Source organism: Coptis chinensis, chromosome 9 (assembly GCF_015680905.1).
Source record: "Coptis chinensis isolate HL-2020 chromosome 9, ASM1568090v1, whole genome shotgun sequence".
NCBI lineage: Eukaryota > Viridiplantae > Streptophyta > Magnoliopsida > Ranunculales > Ranunculaceae > Coptis > Coptis chinensis.
Genome location: NC_141464.1, coordinates 44,581,274 through 44,602,533, shown reverse-complemented (window position 1 = coordinate 44,602,533; position 21,260 = coordinate 44,581,274).

Genomic DNA, 21,260 nt, shown 5'->3' with positions numbered 1-21,260 from the left:
GTCGGGTCAGCCCAGCCCTAAAGTCAGCATAGGGTCGGGTCGGGCCGGGTCACTAGTCTAAATCTCAAGCCCTGACCCTACCCTAAGCCCTCTTTAAAGGCTTTAGGGTCGGGTTTTAGGGCTGGGCCTATATATTTTCTTCGTTTTACAAATGCCATTTTTCAGACAAAGGTTGTTTTTTTGGTTTCTATGTTACAAATGTCTGTTATGTATTTCGCTTTAATGGTGTGGACGGAAACCTTTAGTTCTAGACTTGGTTTGGATGTGAATAAAAATATAATTTATAAGAAGTAAGTGGGAAAATAAATTGAGAATAATAAGTTCTAGACTTTGATTTGATGATCAAAGGAATAAAGTCTTATTTTTTTATTAGGCTAGTGCTCATTGTTCTTCATGGCTGCTAGATAGGTTGACAAGTTTTTGTTATATAAGACAAGTTATTGGAAGTACCTTTGGGTGTAAGTGATAAATTATAAAGGACAATGTTATTTTAATTTAAAATATTTAACAAAGAGTTGGACAATTATGGTACTTGTATTTATAGTGAAAATGTAAAACTATAACTAGGGCTTGGTTAGGGCTGAATTAGGGTCGGGCCTATGTTTCAGAACCTTAGCCTTAGCCCTGCCCTAGAAGGCCTTAGGGTCGGTCCTGCCCTAAACTTTGTGAGGGCTTTAATTGTGAGGGCTTTATAAGGCTTAGGGTCGGATCGGTCAGGGCCGGGTTAGGGTCGTTAGGGCCAAATTCCCACCCCTACTTCCAACAATCATATATCATATTTCTTCTTCTTTAAAATCAGTTCTTAAAAAAAACCAAATATCAAATGGCATCAACTCAAGCAAGTGGTAGCACTCACTTTAGCATGTCCGATGATCAAGCTCTATGTCTTGCTTGGATAAAAATTAGTGAAGACTCCATTGTTGGTGCTTTCCAAAATGCAGAAGGATTTTGGAATCGTGTAACAAACGAAGTTCAATCAAGCACGGGTCGGATAGGTCTTCCGATTCAATTAGTCAGTAGGTGGAAATATATTTCAAAAATGATGAACAAGTTTGTTGCAATTGTGAATCTTGGAGAGGCTCGACATGCAAGTGGTACAACAATACAAAGTCGGGTAATTACAACGTTGTCAATTTGGAATTTATTGATTATCTTAGTCTTAGTCTAATTATTTCCATCTTAGTCTAATTATCTTAGTATATTTATTATTTCCATTTTAGTCTTAGTCTAATTATTATCTTAGTCTAATTATTATTTTAGTTTAATTATCTTAGTCCTAGTGATTATTTTAGTCTAATTACCACCATTTTATTTTTTAGTTGTTTGAGGCAAGGATGACGTACCAACTACAAGAAAAATCGGCTTTTTCACTTGATCATTGTTACATTATATTCAAGGATAATCCAAAGTGGAGTAACGTTTTTGAGGCAAGGTCAAGCCGCCCCACAAAGGGAAAAGGTCGCAAAAATGATGGTGAATATTCAACTTCTAATTCACCAAGTGTTGGTGGAGTTGAATTGGAGGGTTCTCAAGAAATAGAGCGTCCAAAAGAAATGGAGCATCCTCTTGGATCGAAGAAAACCAAGTCCAAAAGGAACCAAGAAAAATCAGTTGGTATGTTGGAGGGTTAATTTACACGTTTAGAGGATACATTTTCACAGGATGCAAATGAAACACAAAAATGCTTAGAACTTAGGAAAATGGAACTTGCATATGGTTAAAGAACTGTGATGGCAAGAGAAGAAAAAAATCGGATTCAAGCAGAAAAAAATCAGATTCAATTGGAAAAAAGTCGGCTTCAAAAGATGCAATATGAAGCTAAGATTTTAGCGACCGATACAAGTGTCCTCCGTCCCGATACCGCTTTTATAATCGAGCAACAACAAACTGAAATACGTGCTGAATGGGCAAGGGCTAGAGGTGGTTCTAGCTCTAACTAAGCTTATGTAATATCTAGTATTTTATTTTAATTAAAGCACTATGTATTTTAATTAATGCACTATGTATTTTAATTTCACTGTCTTTTTAATTAATGCATTATGTATTTTAATCTAACTATTTTTTTTAATTAATGCACTATGTATGTTCTGTCAAATATAATTATTTTCATAGAAATACAATTACCAATAAAATTAAAATACATTGTAATATAGTTCATTAAAACACAACTCATTAAACACATAAGAACTTATAGAAATTACAGGAAATACATAGGAAATATATTAGAAAATACATAGGAAATACATAGGAAATATGTTGGAACTTAATAGTTCACGTTAGGAAATACACTTTCATTTCCATTTTAATTTTCGCCTCCTTCTCCCTCATCTGGATCCGACCAATTTGGATCATAAATTGGTACCGGATCTGCTGTTTCTTCAATGCCAGTCCAATTAAAAACATGATCAACTAAGTCCTTTTGAAGATTAGTATGTGTAACTTCATTTCTGATCTTATTTCTTGCTTCAATCATCTGATAGACAAAATGAAAACCATCATCTTCCTGAAAGAGCGCAGGTATTGTTTCTTTCCTCTGACCTTTCAAATTCAAAACTCCACTTTCACGTTCATTCTCAACAATCATATTATGCATTATAATGCATGCCTTCATTATGTCTCCAAGAACAACAACACTATGACAACGCGCATAAGCCTTAACAATATGCCATCGTGCCTGCAAAACTCCAAACGTCCTTTCAACATCCTTTCTTGCAGCTTCTTGACGTTAAGTAAAGATCTTTTCATGCTTATTTCTTGGATAACGAATGGCTTGAACATGCAAATGTGCCCCATTTTGGGTAAATAACATCAGCAAGATAATATCCCATATCATAATCATTACCATTCATATTAAATGCAACAGCAGGAGCCTCACCTTGCTCTAATGATTAAAAAACATGAGAACGATGAAGCACGTTAATGTCATTATGCGAACCTGGTAAGCCGAAAAAGCAATGCTAGATCCAACAATGTTTGTCTGCAACGGCTTCAAGTATCAAAGTTGGTTCCTTCTTGTACCCTACATGTGTTCCAGCCAATCCACTTGGACAATTCTTCCACACCCAGTGTATACAGTTGATTGATCCAAGCATTCCTGGAAAACCCCTTGCCGCAATTTCAGCTAATATCCTAGCAGTGTCTGCCTCAGTTGGTCGTCTCAAGTACTCTTCCTCAAACGCCGTGATAATTGCCTTGCACCAACGCTTCATAGATACATTTGCTGTGGAATCTCTAATTTGTAAATACTCAACCGTTGAATCAGAAGAACAACCAGTTGTTAATTGTACAACTGCAGCTAGTCCCTTCTGTAACCCAGAAATTGCTTGCCGACCCAATCCATCCACCTTGTCTTTAAAATAATCGTCGAATGATGCAACATTATGCAACATATACATAAAAAGCTCTCTTGTCATCCTGTACCTTTGTCTAAACTTATGAGGAGGCCACCTACAAGGTGTTGTGAAGTAATCTCTCATTATCTTTTGTTTACTGAAATCACCACCATCTCTAAACGTGTACTCTCTGCCCTTCACAGATCCACCGCGTTTGTCTGTATCCACATCTTCAATTTCAATGGCTGCTTGAGTCATTAATGCCCCAAAGAGTGGATAATAATAAGCTGCAACCTCCTCCTCCTCCTTCGCCTCATCATATCATTATGCTCATCTCTTACTCTTTCCATGTAGTCATCTTCAGCAGAAGTACCAGAAGACGACCCGGTGAAACCAGAAGGCGAACTATTACTACTAGATCTTCCCCATAACCTTTGGTTATATGCAATTCTTTCTTCTCTAGACATTTTTCCTATTTTTAGCTTGGTTGTGGGGAAGAAGATGGATGTTTGTTTGTTTAATCTAAAAGAAAGAAGAGTAAAACGAAATATGAAAGGTAAGGTCACATGTGATAAGGTCATATATGATACTTCAATTTTGGTCCACTTACCAATTGACAACACATTTTATCAGATTTTTGTTCACTCTCCAAGTGACAACACATTGTATCCAAATGTATCCTCAATAATTCCAATGGGCCACCATCCCCATCCATAATTCCAATGTTTGGAATAGTAAAAGGTGCAGGGAGAAGGACTGAAAAACCAGACGGGATGTTACATTCCGTCTCGGTATCCCCATACACTATTCCTATCAGAACCTGTCAGAACCAAACCACCTGCAAAAATGAGTGATATTCCATCAAAATTTTCTGTTTCAACAAAGACAGAAATGAGTGAAACGAATGTGAAATTTTTGGAAACATCTAACTTATAAATTTTAATTTTTTTTTTTGCCATAACCTCATTTGTTTTATTGACATATTCATATAAAAAACCTGTTAATATACTTTGAAAATAATAAATAAGACAAACAACAATCATGAACAACACCCAAGTCTAACACAAAACTTGGTAAAAAAAAACTAACTTATAATTTCTAAAAAAAATTGGACATAACCTCCTTTGTTTAATGACATATTCATATCCAAAACTCATCAAAGAAAAACCTGCTAATCAAAAATTCATTACAAACAACAATCCCAAACGCCATAAGACAAGTAATGGCGCACAGTTATTACAAACTACAAAAAAATATCTACTGAGATCTCCTCCCCCTACGAGAAGGCTCGGTCGAAGAGCTCTCCCCCCTACGTCATTGTCGCCTCTCTGGTTGAGGTTGAGCTTGAGGTACTCCACTTCCAGCATTCTCCAACTTTTGCACACGTCTCTGAAGCTGCAAAGTTTGATTTCGCTCTTCTTGTAAGTACTCAAAATTGTGACGAGAGGACTCCATGAAGGACTCACGCATGGCATAACTGAGAGAGTTGTAGTTAAGGAGCTCCGACCTTCCTTCATCCTGTTTAACAAAACAAATGCATGTTAGGGGTTTTAGTGAATACTAATAATAACAAATCATGAATAAATTCAAATCATACTAACCTCGACTAACTGCTCAAACTGTACTGACAAATCTGCTACCACTGCGACATCTACTGGTGGAATAGGTATTCTCATATCTTGCCCCTGAGAAGTAATCATGCTCCAGTGCCAAAGGTCATCATCATCAAATATCTGTGGAGTTCTTTGTGGCATCTGAATGTCATGAAACACCCTGGGCTGTGACTGTGGCAACTCCACTCCTCCTGGGAAATGAATGTGGGGCCTCAATGCTCTAGAAGTAACCCCTTCAAAATTGGTGCCCCGGTATAACGCACCTAGCAAGAGACCTCGACCAACCCTTTTCCAATATAAGTCATAGTCGCCAAGTAAAATGAAAGCGATCGTCCCGCCACTCATTTGGGTTTGCTCTATAGTGTGAAAGAACAGCAGGAAGAATATCAGAGGCTGTCATATCTATGGGTGGTGGGTAAGGTATAACAATCTCTCCACGAAGAATAACATCTGTCCCCAAGGTACCATGCAGTGACTGACCCTATAAGTATCATTCACCGCTGAGAAAGAAACCTTGCTCTATGACACATATATGATAGTCTACGGTACTCAGTGTTCTCTGGAACATCTGATATATCCGCATAAGGGGTCTGAAAGATGAAGGACTCGGCCCAGGGTTGTCACTCAATTCGGGTAGCTCCTAAAAGCTTAATCTGCTGACGAGTATTATGAATATTATGCGATAGGTCCCCATACCCCCTCTGCCTACGATGAAGCCCCCATGCTTGAATATGTGGAATCAGGTCATGAGTCTCATCCTCTTCCAACCTCTTCAATACAGGATGCATCACATGAAAATGTTCGTATCACCAATACTGCCATCAATAGATAAAATACAATATCAATATATATATAAACATGTCAACATTAATAATTAGATAAATAAATGAAATGAAACAATAACTTAATAAATAAGACTTACCGGTATAATCCAAACAAAGCCGCACAAATTGCCTTTAGCGGCTTTCGTCTCAACTGCGAGGTCTAGCCAGCGGTAAAGGTATGCCAAGTTGGATTAACCCCAGTCATAATCCCACATCCTCTCTACGTCTAAGACAGCGGCCATCCACCCGATACGTAAATAACTATCAGCATATCCAAATAATACCGCACCAACAAAGTAGAAGAGGAAGGCACGTACATACTCGTGGATCGACTCCTCACCAATATGATAGTCTTTCGGCTTCTCCTTGAGTCTATTCAAATATCTCGAAGTAAACCAACTCATATTTATAACTCCTCCCTTAAACTGCTCAGCCGATAATCTCAAAAACCCATCTTGCTCATCATCTTCAACCAAATCAAAACCTTCAAAGAAACTCATCGCCGTAGTAAAAACCTCTAAAGTTTCATCAAAAGGAACGACATCTCCATAACCAATTGGGATACCCATGAGCATTGTGAAATCAAGAGGGGTAATCCTAGGAATGTCCAAATGGGTACCTGACCTGGCCCAAACCCGATTTTTCGGGTTTTGAATGGATATCGGGTTACCCGGGACCGGCCCTATTTTTTGCGAGTCGGGTTCGGGTTTAGGTATTTGTTGGATATATGTGACCAAACCCTACCCTAACCCTATTTTTTGGGTACCCGTCGGGCTCAGGTTCGGGTTTTGGGTATCATAAAACCGAATATATATGAAACAGAAAAATTATCTATTTCGTGTGGAGTGTTTCTGGCCATATCAATTCTCTCTAAATCACGTCATTTTTAGCTATTATAACAATCCAACCTCTTTCTTTTCCAGTTTTCCCACCTCAAGATCTCAAAAAAAACTCTTCAAATTCATCAACTAACTCTTCAAATCCATTGATTGATCACGATGCCGATTTTTTAAGATGATGGGGTTGTTGTTGTTGGGTGTGAATCCGACCTGTTGAATCAGTGCATGTTTTCGACTAGTGCAATGAAGAAACATTTTCAAGGATGCAGCCAACCTATAAGTTGTTACTCACAAGAAAGTGGATTCGTGACTTTGTGTTACCCAATGATTACAATAGATATTCTAGCTCTGTATTGAATAAAAGTGGATTCGTGACTTTGGGTAATGTGAATAGAAGTGGGTGTAATTTGTTATTCTCTTCAGTTGCTTATGAAGTTATGATGAATTGTCAAGTAGTAGCTCAATTGCTTTTGAGTTTCAAAGAATGAATCTAGGATGGTGGTTAGAAGGAAATTGTAAGTGTTCTGATCATGCATGTACGAAGGTTATTTCACCATTTAAATCTATATCCACTACTAAAAAAAATGTTTATAAGCTCAGCTAAAAGGTGAGATATTAGAGTTTTTACCTCGGTTTTCTAGTACACAAACAACCGAGGTAACATCCACCGAGGTAATAGAGTTCTCTAAAACCGAGATAATAAACTACTAAGTTATCTCATATGTCTGACATCTTATCTAAATATATTATCTCGGTTTTCTAAATAAAATCGAGATTATATAGAATAAAACCGAGATGAATTGTGATTGAAACAAAATATCATAGAGGAAAACTGAGATAATTTGTGATTGGAACCGAGGTAATAATAAAAATAACCGTGATAAATTCGTTTGGATAGGCGATCTTATGTACAACCTTTTACGTCCCCGACACAATTTGTCATTTAAAAAAAAATGTGGTGGTATGGTATTATTCATTTAATTATGATAACCTGCAGATAACAACCTCTCCTAAACAACCACATTCACCTTCATATTCATAACACATTAACACCAATCAACAAACGCGGTCCAACATAAGTAAATTTATTTGAAGAATCAAATTTCATAAAGATAAGAATTGAACGAACAATTTCAACATGAACATAACTAATAGTTACATCAAGGCATAAAGTGACTAAAGCTCAATAGTTATTTACATAAAAGTTATCCTAATAAAACTAATAGAAGCTCCAAAATCTTCTCTTTGAACGTGCCACACGGAACCTACCAAGCCAAAATGAAGATATTAAATTATTAGTTTGACAATTACCATATTTTACTAATCCAAATTGCAAAGTAACTTTCATTTCGGCTCACTCTTTAACAACAAAGGAATGCTAATAGTATAGAAGAAAACTGTGAGATACTTTTAATAACCAAGATTTATTCTTTGGAAATTGATGTGCGTAAAGAGCAAAACCGTGTAAGAAATACTCACCGTGAAACCAAAGGTCTATCATTCCCAAACATCTTTAACCACTTTAAGAACTTGGTGGAAATTGTTGAATAAAGTCAAGCAATCCAAAACGCGAAGTTGTCTTATCTCTTCACTATTGTATGCTTGAATCTTCTTTAACTCTTGGATCTAAATTAGGGAAGGATATAATGTACCTAAAAGATCTAATGGAAGCTTCAACTGTAGTAAGAATGCCTACACAAAGTACAAGTACATTGATATTTCCGCAGAAAAAAAAAAAAAAGAATTCCTCATTTGGATAACGCTTCCCATACCATTCATTTAGTCAAGAGTTACATTGTAATGAAGGGAACCAAATTGCCTCGACCGACTAGTTCTAGATAACGTTCCTTGAGCTATGTTTGAAGTTTCAGTTGGCATTTGTTTTGTGGCATTTCTCTTGGAGGCACCAGCCATAGCAAATGAACTTGAAGGCGCAGGCATTTTTCCAGTGAAATTGCTTGAAATTTGTAAAAAGGAAGATATAACATGTCAGTCTCCATATTAAACGAAGATATAACCAACGCGTAGCAAGAGAATTCTAACTATATTCCTATTAATAGCCATTCTAATTCTATACAATGCATTTATGCATCCACGATACTGTGAATGGGAACGAGCGCAAAACATGAGAATACAATTAGCTTACAAGGAACTATGACCGCCATAACCTCAACAGAAGCCATAAAAGTCATGCACAGGTCCTATTTAAGGATGAATATTTTTTTCTTATCTTCTTTACTCTCTAGAAGAAGAAAGCATAAAACATTTCATTGGATTGTCTATATTTAAAAAAGGCGAAAAAAGTATCATCGAGAATTGGCTCTCAACTTAAATAATGAAACTCAAACAATGAAGTTTACAAGTTTGGTTCTCTAGTCTCAGATAAATTTTCTCCTAAATTAAGTCCAGAAAACCTGGCGGGGGTGCCTTACCCCAGCGGGGCCCAGCTTGCTCTTTGAAAATGAAAGATAAATAAATGACATTAATGAAGAAGGGACATTATCCCTCCGTTTACCTTTTACTATATACTTTGTTATCCAACAGGACTAAACAAGTTGTACACAAAAGGTTCAAAACATGATAGGTCTAGCTAACATATATTGAGACTTTGTTATATGTATATTATTCATACATCAGTTTAGTATAACTTACAGTTTTATCAACCGGATTGTCAGGCCCCAATCTCTGGTCTCCTGATTTAAATTGCATGCGAATGCCAGTGGGCGTTACGTGGTCCCAAACACTCTGTGACCTCAGCTGAATAAGATGCAACAGAACCACATGAATTCTTTAATAAACCATAATAAAGAATGTACTTTTAGTGAAATGCAAAAACATCCATTAAGATTTGCATCATTAACGGATAAAATAGCATAAGCCCCACCTCCTGGGAGTCGAGAACTTAACATAAACTTCACTAAGTGCAAGCTTGTGTCAAACCCAAAGACAAGAAAACTTCTGCAACCTGAGTAAAAGTAGGTCCTTCTAAACGTTAAAAGTATTTAGGCAAAAAGCTCGAAAGCTTCCTACAAGACAACAAAATTGCAGCCGTAGTATAGCATCTCCAATGGACTGCTCCTAACGAGTTGATAAGGATAGGAATATGAGAAGACTACATGGAAACAACATTCACGCTCAGGGAGTAGGTAGTGGTGTAATAGAGGTTGATCAGATTTAATTTCAGGCTGAGGTGCTGGTGTTACAAGACTCATATGCTACTAGAGTTTTACTTGATAACAATCATGTTCCTGATGTGTAAATGACTCCCAAGCATCGGGTACGACTATATCTTTGGTCCACTCAAATTTGACAAATGCATTGTATGTAAGTGTACCCAAAACAATGTTTAGAGGAATGGTTAAACTGATTCTCATACCACTGGATTAACGATAATAGTACAAATTAAACCAATTATGATAGGGGAAGAGATATACAAATTGAACCAACGAAAACAACAATTACTCGGAAAAAAAATTAATGGATCCAAACAGCCAAGCAGAGTTTACTTTGTTGAACACTACGTGAAAAGTATTTTCTATTTCCAAAATCCTCAATACTAAAGAATCACACTAGTCAAATCCTACCCACACACCACAAGAACAAACAACCAAATCACACTAGACCTCATAAAAACAACCCACTACCATTGAGCTTTCTTGCACAATATTTCCACTGAAACAAACCATTTTCTATTTCTTTCATGCATGCTATATTGTTTAACTCTAACCTACACAAACAATGAACAGTAACACCAAGTTCATTAACAAAAAAAAATAGAAAGTAAAACAATTACCAAAAACATTAGTATGGGTTTCACCTCTCTGTTGGATTCCATGCCACCAGTTCATTATGCTTAGCAATAATCCAAATCCATTATGCACAAACAATCGAGATTATTTGTCTTGCAGAAACATTCACAAATGTGCATACAACTGAAACAGACAAACATACCTAAAGGTGAATCAATTAAGTTAAGAACCCCATTACACACCCTACACAAATATATTAGTATTTGAATTCAACAAATTCATATATGTCCTTCACCTATGTTTCTCATGGCCTCATGGGTTTCTACCCACATGAGATGTGACTTTTAAACTAACAAATAAAACCATCAATGTAAGGCTAAAACGGTGTACATAAAATAGTGATATCCATCATCAGTTCATTATTTGTATCATTGATTGAGATATGCACACACTGTGGAGCTATAAAGAAAACAACTACATCAGCTGGTTGGATTCGATAGGCCTGGGCTAGTATTATCCATCCTAGAATCTGAGGTACTAGTGCACTACATGGAAGATATTGCACAAGGCAGTGGCTGCTAATGACGAAGTTAAGAAAAAATTTATACGCTTACCTTCAAGATGCAGATTTTAAGCAATAGAAGGAAACTACCCCACAATGGTTTTGGGAATGCCCAGTTACTAGAGCTCTTTTGGATTGCTTGTAGAATGTGTATCATCTCAAGGCATTAGAATACATATTTAACATGATAAATGTAGCTATGGCAAGGTTCACTCTAGTAAAATATTTGTGGGATTTCATTGGTTCTAAATCTAATAGAGGCCGAGACTTATATGCTATTTTAAACGTAAGTCTGAAGACAAAATGAGACGAAGAAAGAAGTACTTAATGGAATAACGCTCTCGGCCTCCTGACTATTCTCTGTGAAATTGTTTCAACCCCAAACAACCAAACATTTACACTTTGTGGAGAATCAAATTGAATAAAAATATGAAAAAATGATGGATGCCACTGTTTTATTCTCTCATGAAATTCATCAAACAAATGGCAGTGAGATGACTCCAGTCATATTTTTTTTCACGAAGAGATCAAAATTCGAAAAATGAGATTCTTAATAAGAAAATTGCAATAATTATTTTCCAAGCAAAATAAATAAAAAATAAAACTGGAGATGCTTATGAATAAAAATGCCATCAACAGAAAAAATTGGGAAGGAAAGCTTACTAGAGATTGGGGAACCGATGGTCGTTGATTTCAAGTTTCCAACTATATTTGAGGCTTGCTACTTCACTAGTAACGATTGGGGAGAACAATGAGTGGAGATTAGAGTTTTTTCGAGAGTAACGACTGAAGAGGATGGAATTCAATTTTTTTTTAATTCGTTAATCGTGGAAGATTGAGTTTGAAGAGACCATGACTTAGTAGATACTGGATATTAGATCGTGTTTTCTATTTTTTCGCTCCCTCCTATTATACAAGTATGCAAACCATGCTGGGCATTGGGGGGTTTTTTTTTTTTCTAAAGTCTCAAACTCTTGAAACCCGTCCCCGAGTTCGATAGTTAACATGATTTTTTATTAGAAAGGGTTTTCTAAATTATTAATAAAAGAGAACTTGTTCTGCGAGGAAATTGAAAATAATTATATAATATAAGTGATATTAGGGAGGTTTTTCTAAATTATTAATAAATAGGGGGTTTGTTCTAATTTTTGTGAGAGAGGTGTTTCGAAATTGAGCAACTATGGAGATTACAAATTGCTTACTCGACACTGGAGAGGAATTCCTAAATACCCGGCTATCATATAGTGTAGAGATCAGTCTATTCCAAGATATTCTAAAAATTGATTATCTCAGATAAAGAAATAGCTGAGGTAATCGAAATTTATTTTAATTCGGCTACTGATGAACCGATGTAACTGAACATTTTTCATCTCGGTCAAGAGTCAACCATGGTAATAAGTTCGTTTGTTTTGGAAAAAGCAGTCTTAAACCTTATTTAGGTGAGTTATTATCTCGGTTTTGAGTACAACGGAGATAAAGCAAAAATTGGAACTGAGATAACAAACCCTCTTTTTAGTAGTGATCATTCTCTCTTCTTATACCAAGTATTTAATTTTCTCTACTTAAGTGCACACTACAGGTCTACAACCTCATTTTTTTGAAAAATGTTCATGAGATACTGAAATATACACGAAGTTACGTGCAATTGCACACAGATTTAATAGACATTCTGGATTTCGTTGCCGGTGTATAGATGGGTTTGTTGGTGATGGGTTTGTTAATGGAAATGGTTGACGGAAAGGTAAAGTGGATTTTTTTTTGGTTAATTTTGACTTTGACAAAAAACTCTCATTATTGAGTTATTTCCTGGTTGTGGATAATGTGTTCCTTAAGTTTTCATTATGGGATTGTGTTTGACATTAGTGTAATCCAATAGTTAATTTGTAAAGAACATGTTATGGCTTTTGCTTTGTCTTATGGCTTTTGTAATCAATAGTTTTTGCTCTGTCTTATGGCTTTAAAAGAGTGTAACTTGACAAATGATAATAAGAAACCCCATTTTTCATTTTTTTTTTTGGATGCTTGTAATCAGCTCTCTAAGGCTGGAGGCTAGGCATCCACGCCCCTATTACAGAAAATATACATCTCAAACTCTCAAAGTACCAAATTATGGAAACCATTTATAAAATTTAATATCACCCCTCCTGGTTGCTCGTTGTCGTTTGGTACTCCTTCTTCGGCTATCCACCAATTCTTCAAACAAACCAAAGCTTCTAAGGTACTTGGAAGTAATTGTGACCTGTACTCGGACATAATTCTTCCACCTGCACTAAAAAAGCAGACTTCGGAAGGAACTGTGAACCGCAGGAACACATAATAGATCACGCGCAATTACCGAAAGAACTGGAAAAGTCTCGGCGTAAGTCCTCCAATAATCTAATACATTAAATTTCTCGTCATTGTAAACATGAATAGGATCAGAGTCTAAATATTTCTCCAACTCATTCATTTCCCTTTGATTGGTAGTGGGCAATTGCAATTGTCCTATTGACATAAACTTTGCTAATTTTGATGTAGATGTAGATGATGATGAGGCTATGTTGGCAGGTCCTCTACCCAATTTCCTATGGTACGATGCAAAAAGTGTATCCAACTTGTTCCGATATTCTTTCAATTTTGTTTCATAAGTAGAAGAATCATTAGCATACAAGAGATGCTTTAGCACTTCCATCTTATATCGTGGGTCCATAACAGATGCAAGTGCTAAAGGTAGAAAATCCATATTGTTCCAATATTTGTCATACTTTAAAAGCATTTTTTCACAAACTGAACTTTCAGGGTTATCATTGAGAAGATTTTTAAGATGCCCAATTGTCAAACAGAAATCACTAGCAGTGACATATGATGAACCGGAAAAAAGCTTTGTAGCATCAGCAAATACACCAAAAAAATCTTTCAAGTTTTCAGCTGCTTCCCATACTTCTTCATTAGGCAAAAACCCAATATTCACCTCTTGCAACATGTGATTTATTGGTTTCTTATGCTTCATAATATGCTTCATCATTTCATATGTTGCATCCCAACGATGGGGCACATCTATTGGTATTTTATTTTTTTCAAACCCATCCATCTCACAAAATTGACAATATCTTTGATATTTTCCAGGTGAATATCTCAACATTTTGACAAAGCTTCTAAATCCAGCAAGTAAAACAGAAAAATGCTTAAGCCCATCTTTAACAATGAGATTTAAAATGTGGGCACTACAACGCACATGAAACAAATTACCGTATATCTCTTCACTAAATAACTTAGGGATAAGTTCATCAACTGCAGCACCATTATTGCTAGCATTATCCAAAGTTATAGTGCTAATTTTGCCAACAATCTCATACTCAATAAGTTTTTCTATCAAAGCTTTAGCAATATATATTCCATTATGTGGTTCTGGATGCTCAAAATAAGCAATAATTCTTTTGTTAATTTTTCAATAATTGTCAATCCAATGTGCTGTGATACACATAAATTGAGATTGAACTATTGAAGTCCAAAGATCAGAAGTAAGAGAAATCTTTCCAGGAGCATTTTTCAACAATGAAATAATATCCAATTTTTTGGACTTGTACATTTTTTTGAATATCTCTACCAAGTGTTTGTTTAGAAATATTTTCGAAATTTGGAAAGTAAGCACCCTTAATAAATTCCGAATAATATTTATCTTCAACCATTAAGAAAGGAAGTTCTCTCATTACAAAAAATTTGATTGTGTGATAGCGTTCTTGTGTTGAATTATATGACCAAGTTGAAACTTCACCCATACTACTTCTAGACAAATTAGTTTGGTTAGCATTGGGTGCAATATTTTGTACACATCTTTCAACGTGCCTTCTAAGAGCAGTAGTTCCATTTGATGCAAAATGAGCTAATGGTTTTTGACAATGGTTACAAACTACTTTTAATTTCATAACCCCAAGTTTATTCTTAACTTCCATCTTAGTAAAATGTTCCCAAACACCCGACCTTGCCCTTTTAGCCTTAGTATTATGACTATTATCAGTTGATGGGGGAGCACCCATATTATTTAAATCACTTTCATATCCCAACTAACTGTGGGATCATTATCATCATCCATTTTTTTTTTCTAAAAATATAAATAAAAAAAATACTACAACCAAATAATATATAATACTTAATAACAAGAGAGTGGGGTTTGTGGAAAGAGTAATAAGTACCTAATTATATAATGAAAACTTAAATTGTGAAAGAAGTACTAACCGAATTAACTTTGGAGAAGTTCTTGAAGTATATTTAAATCACTTGTTAATATCAATCTTCATTCTTTATCCTTGAATTAGCACTTGCATAGTTGCATGTAAAAACTTGCTTGTAGTTGTAGAGAGAATATGATAACTAAGTTTATGATTATAATTGGAGAGAGAATAAGATAACTAAGTTTATGATTAGAATTGGAGAGTTTGAGGTATAGAGAATTGTATTTATAGATTTTGTTATTCACAAAAGCCATTTTCACCCTCAAAATAGAGTTATTAGGAGCCCAACAATAATAAATTAGGGACAAATATGTAACCTTGTATTACTAGATTTTGTTATTTACAAAAGTCATTTTCACCATCAAAATAGAGTTGTTAAGAGCCCAACAATCATAAATTAGGGACAAATATGTAATATTGTATTAATAGATTTTGTTATTCACAAAAGTCATTTTCACCCTCAAAATAGAGTTGTTAGGAGCCCAACAATCATAAATTAGGGACAAATATGTAAAATCTCAAGAAAAAGTAAATATTCCCCTATATCTACAAGTCTCCACGTGGTGTATCCTCCCATTTGCACTTTCTATCCGAATTCAAGAGTATCAGCAATTGTAAAGTTGTAAACAGACAAATAGTAATCATCAAAAGCCAAAAGTTGTTGAAGACAAATGGTCAAATCGATAATAAATGGAAATTGTTGTTGGGAATTATGGGTCAAGGTCAGGTTTGGGTTTTGGTCGGGTATTTTTACCCTCTCTAATCGGGTTTTGGGTACGGGTTCGGTCCAGATATGGTTTCGGGTTTTTAACCCTTTTAACGGGTTTAGGGCCAAATTATCGGGTTAGGTTTGGGTCGGTCCGGGTTTAGATAGTGTGACCAAACCCGACCCTATATATTTCAGTCTGGGTTCGGGTTCGGGTTTGGGTTTTGTCGGGTTCGGACAGGGTTCGGTGCGGGTTTTTTTTTTTTGGGTTTCGGGCAGAATGGACATCCCTAGGTAATCCCAAGCTCACCCCATGGGAAATGGAATGTGTGGTTAGTTTGCCATCACCGCTCAACTATCCCAAACAATAACGCCTGATCATTTTGTCCCAAATTAGAATTCAAAAAGTTTCCAAATGGTGTGGCGGATATAATATCGGTAACCATGATAAAATTAGGATCCGTTTTTGATTTCATACAACGCCACCACGACACAACATTTGAAAGTGCATAACGCACCTTCCATAGGTGTACTTCCTACATTCAACCAACACGCAATGCGATATAATTACAACTATTTTTTTTTAAACAATGCGACAAATTCAAACTAATTATACAACAACACACTTGATATAAACTAACATAAATAATAATAATTAACATAAAAAAAAATCAAAAACTTACTTGAGACTCCGCCACTCGATTTGCTACGTGTCGGATTGATGTTGACGCTAATGGTGGGTGTTCCTCGATTTCATTAACGGTGGAAAATTGAACCCAAGTTCAATTTAGATCCTCCTCGCTCACATTACGCTGTTCTCGGCGACAATCCTTTTGCCCCTTTTTGGAAATTTTAACATTTTCAAACCATCGGAATGCTCTTCATGTGGTGAGGTTGGTGGGGGATGCATTGGGGGGGGGGGGGGGTGGAGAAGTCATTATGAATGGAAGTTTGTGTCAAAAGGTTGTTAATGGAGGCTAGAAAATTGCAATTTTGGCTGGAAAGGAAGTGAAAATGGAGCCTGTTCACGTCTGTTCATATTGAGTCATCAGATGGGATGTTACATCCCATCTCGTTATAAAATACCAGACGGGATGTTACATTCTGTCTCGTATCAAAAACCTCCAGACGGAATCTAACATCCCGTCCAAGATATATTATTTACCTTTGCATTGCACAGCTTCACCTTGTTTTTCACCGTTTTGGTGAAAAGGGGGTGAATAAGTGATGAGGTGGCGGTGAATAAGGGGGGGAAAACTTTCACCTGCATTGCAAGTGCTCTTAGAAACAATATTTGTTATCACGTGGTTAACAAATATTGTTTTCTATCTTTACTAGCTAACTGGCTCGTGTGCGGTCAGTTGGTTTGGCCCGGGCAGCACAAAAATACAATTTTTGGTGAGTCGCAATTTGAAATTGTTTGTAAAATTAAGAATAGTGTGATAAATCAAGAGAGAAGTGTCTGAATTTTACTATACAAATGGACGGTTTTACCTCTCCCTCACATATGTTATTACAAACGTCAGTTTTAACATAACCGTAATAATCGGAAATAAATAGGGTATAATCGGAAATAGTTGTTCACCGAATCATTCTCTTTAAAGTAGTTAGATGTTTTTGTAATTTTCATGTTTTTTAGATTATTATTATTTTTTTTCATTTTTATTAGATTTAAATAGTGGTTCACCTTCACCAGACCCAGATGAGGGAATCCAATGCATTTTCATGTGTTTTTTTATTTTGTTTTAATTTGATTTTAGAAATTGGATTTTTCCTTTATAAGTTTTTATTTTAAAATTTTGTAACTGGTTTATTTATTTAGTCATTTGCAATTGTCTTTTTTCTTAACAATTTTATTGGTTGGTTGGTACTTGGCATAACTTTTCAAATTAGGACATGTGGTACTATACTTTTTTTTACATTGTTTGTTACAAAAGCGTGTTTGACACAGTTTATTTTAACGGATATTTCACTATGCAATTCTTAAATATCATTTGTGGATGATGGTTTTTTTAACATTTATGTTTAAGGGTTTGTTTCATTTTTATTATATTATCATTTGTTGTTTTTCTCAATTTAAGATAAACACAATTTCCTTATATATATATCCTTATATATATATATGGATCCCCACCCCCCACCACACTTTTATTACATTTTTTACACATTCTTTTTCGTCGAACAATCTATTTAAACCCAAAAAATATATTTATTTTATTTATTTATAATTTATCGTTTAAACTTGTCTCGTACTAGGTGACAATGGTGGCGTCTCATTGCATTTTGATCAACACAACTAAGAGCAACACCAGATAGCCATTCCGATGGGGGCTGCTAGAAGAGTCTTAAATTTGGCTGGTGTGATTGTGTGAAAAACCAAGTAAAATTTGTGGGCTTGTTTAGAAGTTGCTAAAATTAAGTTTTGGGAAACGAGCGACACAATTTTTGCCGTCTGTCACTATTAACTATTATTTCGTTGTTCAATTTAAAGTCAATAGTGATAGACAACATAATTTATTCCATCCGTTACAATTTAAGACACATACAACAATAATTGTGCCATCTGTCTCCCTGAACTAACCTGGCTAAAAAATGCTCATTGGAACGGTTTGGCATGCCAAATTCGGCTTGCATGCTATAAGTGCTAAATTTATGACGTGGCACCCTTTTAGCATGTCCTTATTGGACTTGCTCCAAGTCATTTTAGTAGTAGTATTGAACTTAAGGGCATCTCCAATGGGAATGGGGGGAATGTAAACTGTAAGGCGTAAAGTTAGTTTCCACCCCCCAATTTCAAACTAATAGCTAATAGCTAATAGCTAATAGCTAATAGAAAAGTAGTAAACTAATAACTAATAGAGTGAGTGAGGAATTCTCCACTTGGATACAAATTGTTAAAATGCTCGGGCGTCACTTGGAGTGATGCGCGAATTAAAAATATGTTTGGATGTCACTCCAAGTGACGTCCCTATCTAGTTCTAAGTTGTTTGATTTGTAATTTTTTTACTCGGACGTCACTCCCATCTTTAAATTAAACTTAGACGGAGTGACGTCTGAGTTTAAAATCCATTTTTTTTTACACTTTTCTATTGGGGACTATAGAGTGGAAGAGCATCTCCAATGGGGAGTGTAAACCATATAGAGTGTAAAGTTTACACCCCAAGTGTCAAAAAGCTCTTTCCAACGGGGGGTGGTTTACCATAGGTAATAACCAATCAGTTGATAGGAAAATTCCCCATCTCTTTATTAGTTAATAAAGAACTCGGGCGACGCTTTAACACTCGTCTCGAAAAAAAAAACGTTCGGATGTCCCTATCTAGTTCTAAAGTCACAATTTGAAAATTTTAAACTTAGACGACACTTAAAAATTTTAAGTGTCGTCCGAGTTTAAAATCAAACTTTTTTTGGGTCTTTTAGGTTTTGGTCCTCCTAAATAATAGGTATTTGGGGTTTGGTCCGCACTAATTGGTTTATTAGCTTTTGGTTCTCCTAAATCATCTTGACCGGTCAGTCCACCAAAGTCCACCAAGTTGATTGTCTGTAGGTTGTTGGTATTTTCATAATACCCATCATACCCTTAGGTGTGCGAGGCACGTGGGTCAAGAGTCAAATGTTGGTCAAGTTGACCTTATTCAGGATACAACTTAACCACAATCTGACGGCAACTGATGAGACACGTGGTGATATTTTAATGGTTAAGATTAAATTGATCTAAGCTATTGTTGTACAGGTACGTGTATCATCAGAATCTCGAAGATATGTTAGGAAGGAAAGCGGGAAACTAACTAAAATCTCTCTCTCTCTCTCAAACATAAAGGAGCTTGATTGGCTTGCTTGGTTAGGTATGATATGATTTAATGAGTGAATACATGCTTTTATGAACTTTTTTGAACGTTGTTTTGCATGCTTGCATATTTTGATTCTTGATTAATATTAGAATTAAAAATTAGGTATACAGTAAAAAAATTAGGTATGTTTGATTGTTTATTGCTATTGCATGTTATTGAATAAAAAAATAAGGTTTTTGGATGTTAACCATGTACTTAGATAGTCTGCACAATAATTGTTTATTTTAAATTAGGGCTTTTGTGTTTGACATTTCGATTTCATAATTGTTTACATGATTTGGTACATTATTTCATGGTAATGGTGATTATCATGTTTTTTTATGTGGTTTGGAAAAAGGAAGTTTGTTATTCATTTGGGTGGTTTATGGAATGATGTTATACCTGGTTTGATATGTTTGGTTGACTACTCTGGTGGATTGAGGAGAATATTAACTGTAGAAGGTGATGAGTTGAATTGGATAGATTTTATCAAGGAAGTTCAAATGTTTGTGCCTAGGAAGAAGGTGTCATCTGTCCAGTGTATCTTAGCAGGGCATTTGTCCAGTGTATCTTAGCAGGGCATTTGTGTGTACTTGGGACTGACCAACAACTTATGTTGATGTGGGAGAATATTATGGTAGAAAGTGATTATAGATTCCATTTGTTTGTTTCTTATGACCATCAGATAATGCATGGGACCACTGATAATTGGGAGAAAGACTCTAGGATCATGGGTATATAGTGCCCATACCACAATCCAATCCAATGCCCATATTTTAGTCCAATCCAATGCACTCACCTGACTCAAGTCCAGTTAACATTTTTGACTTGACTAAGTCAATTAATGAGTCAACTCTAGATGATTATGTAGACTTAACCAAAGAGATTCCTAAAAAGCCAAAGAGAAAAAGAAAGCCTTATAAGAAGAAACAATGTAATGTGAAAGACTTTGAAAGTCAAAGTGAAGATGAATATATTATGGAGCCAACCATGGATCTACATTTGGAATCAATTGGTAAAGCATATGTTACTGATATTGATGATGAAACAATTCATGTTGAAGAAGAGATTGAGTTTCAAAGTCAGAGTGAAGATACACATGATATAGGAGCAAATGATGTTGATGTTGATGTTGATTAGGTAATTGATGTTGATAGAGAAATAACATTTGAACATGATATAGTGGATAATGATAATGGCTGTAATATATTTCATAATGATGTCATGGATGATGCCACTGATGATGAGAAGGATAGATGTTTTGATGTGAGTAATGGTGTTGGGCCTTATATGACTCAGGAAACATGTTATGTGAGTGAGAAAGAATCTGATGAAGAAGATGAGGACTGAGATTATGATGAGGAATAAGCTAGTGAAGCTAGTGATGATGATATTTCAAAATTTCAACTGGTGTCGAAGGGTGAGATGGATGTAGATATTCTGATAGATAAGTTTGCATGTGAAATCTACTAGAAACTTGTATTAAGCAGAAGAGAATGAGAGGATTGAAGATCCAGCATTAGGCACAACAAACTTCAACCTTACAAAATGTATGACCTGGAGAACTATTTTGGAGTGTAGAAAGTTTATGAAAGAC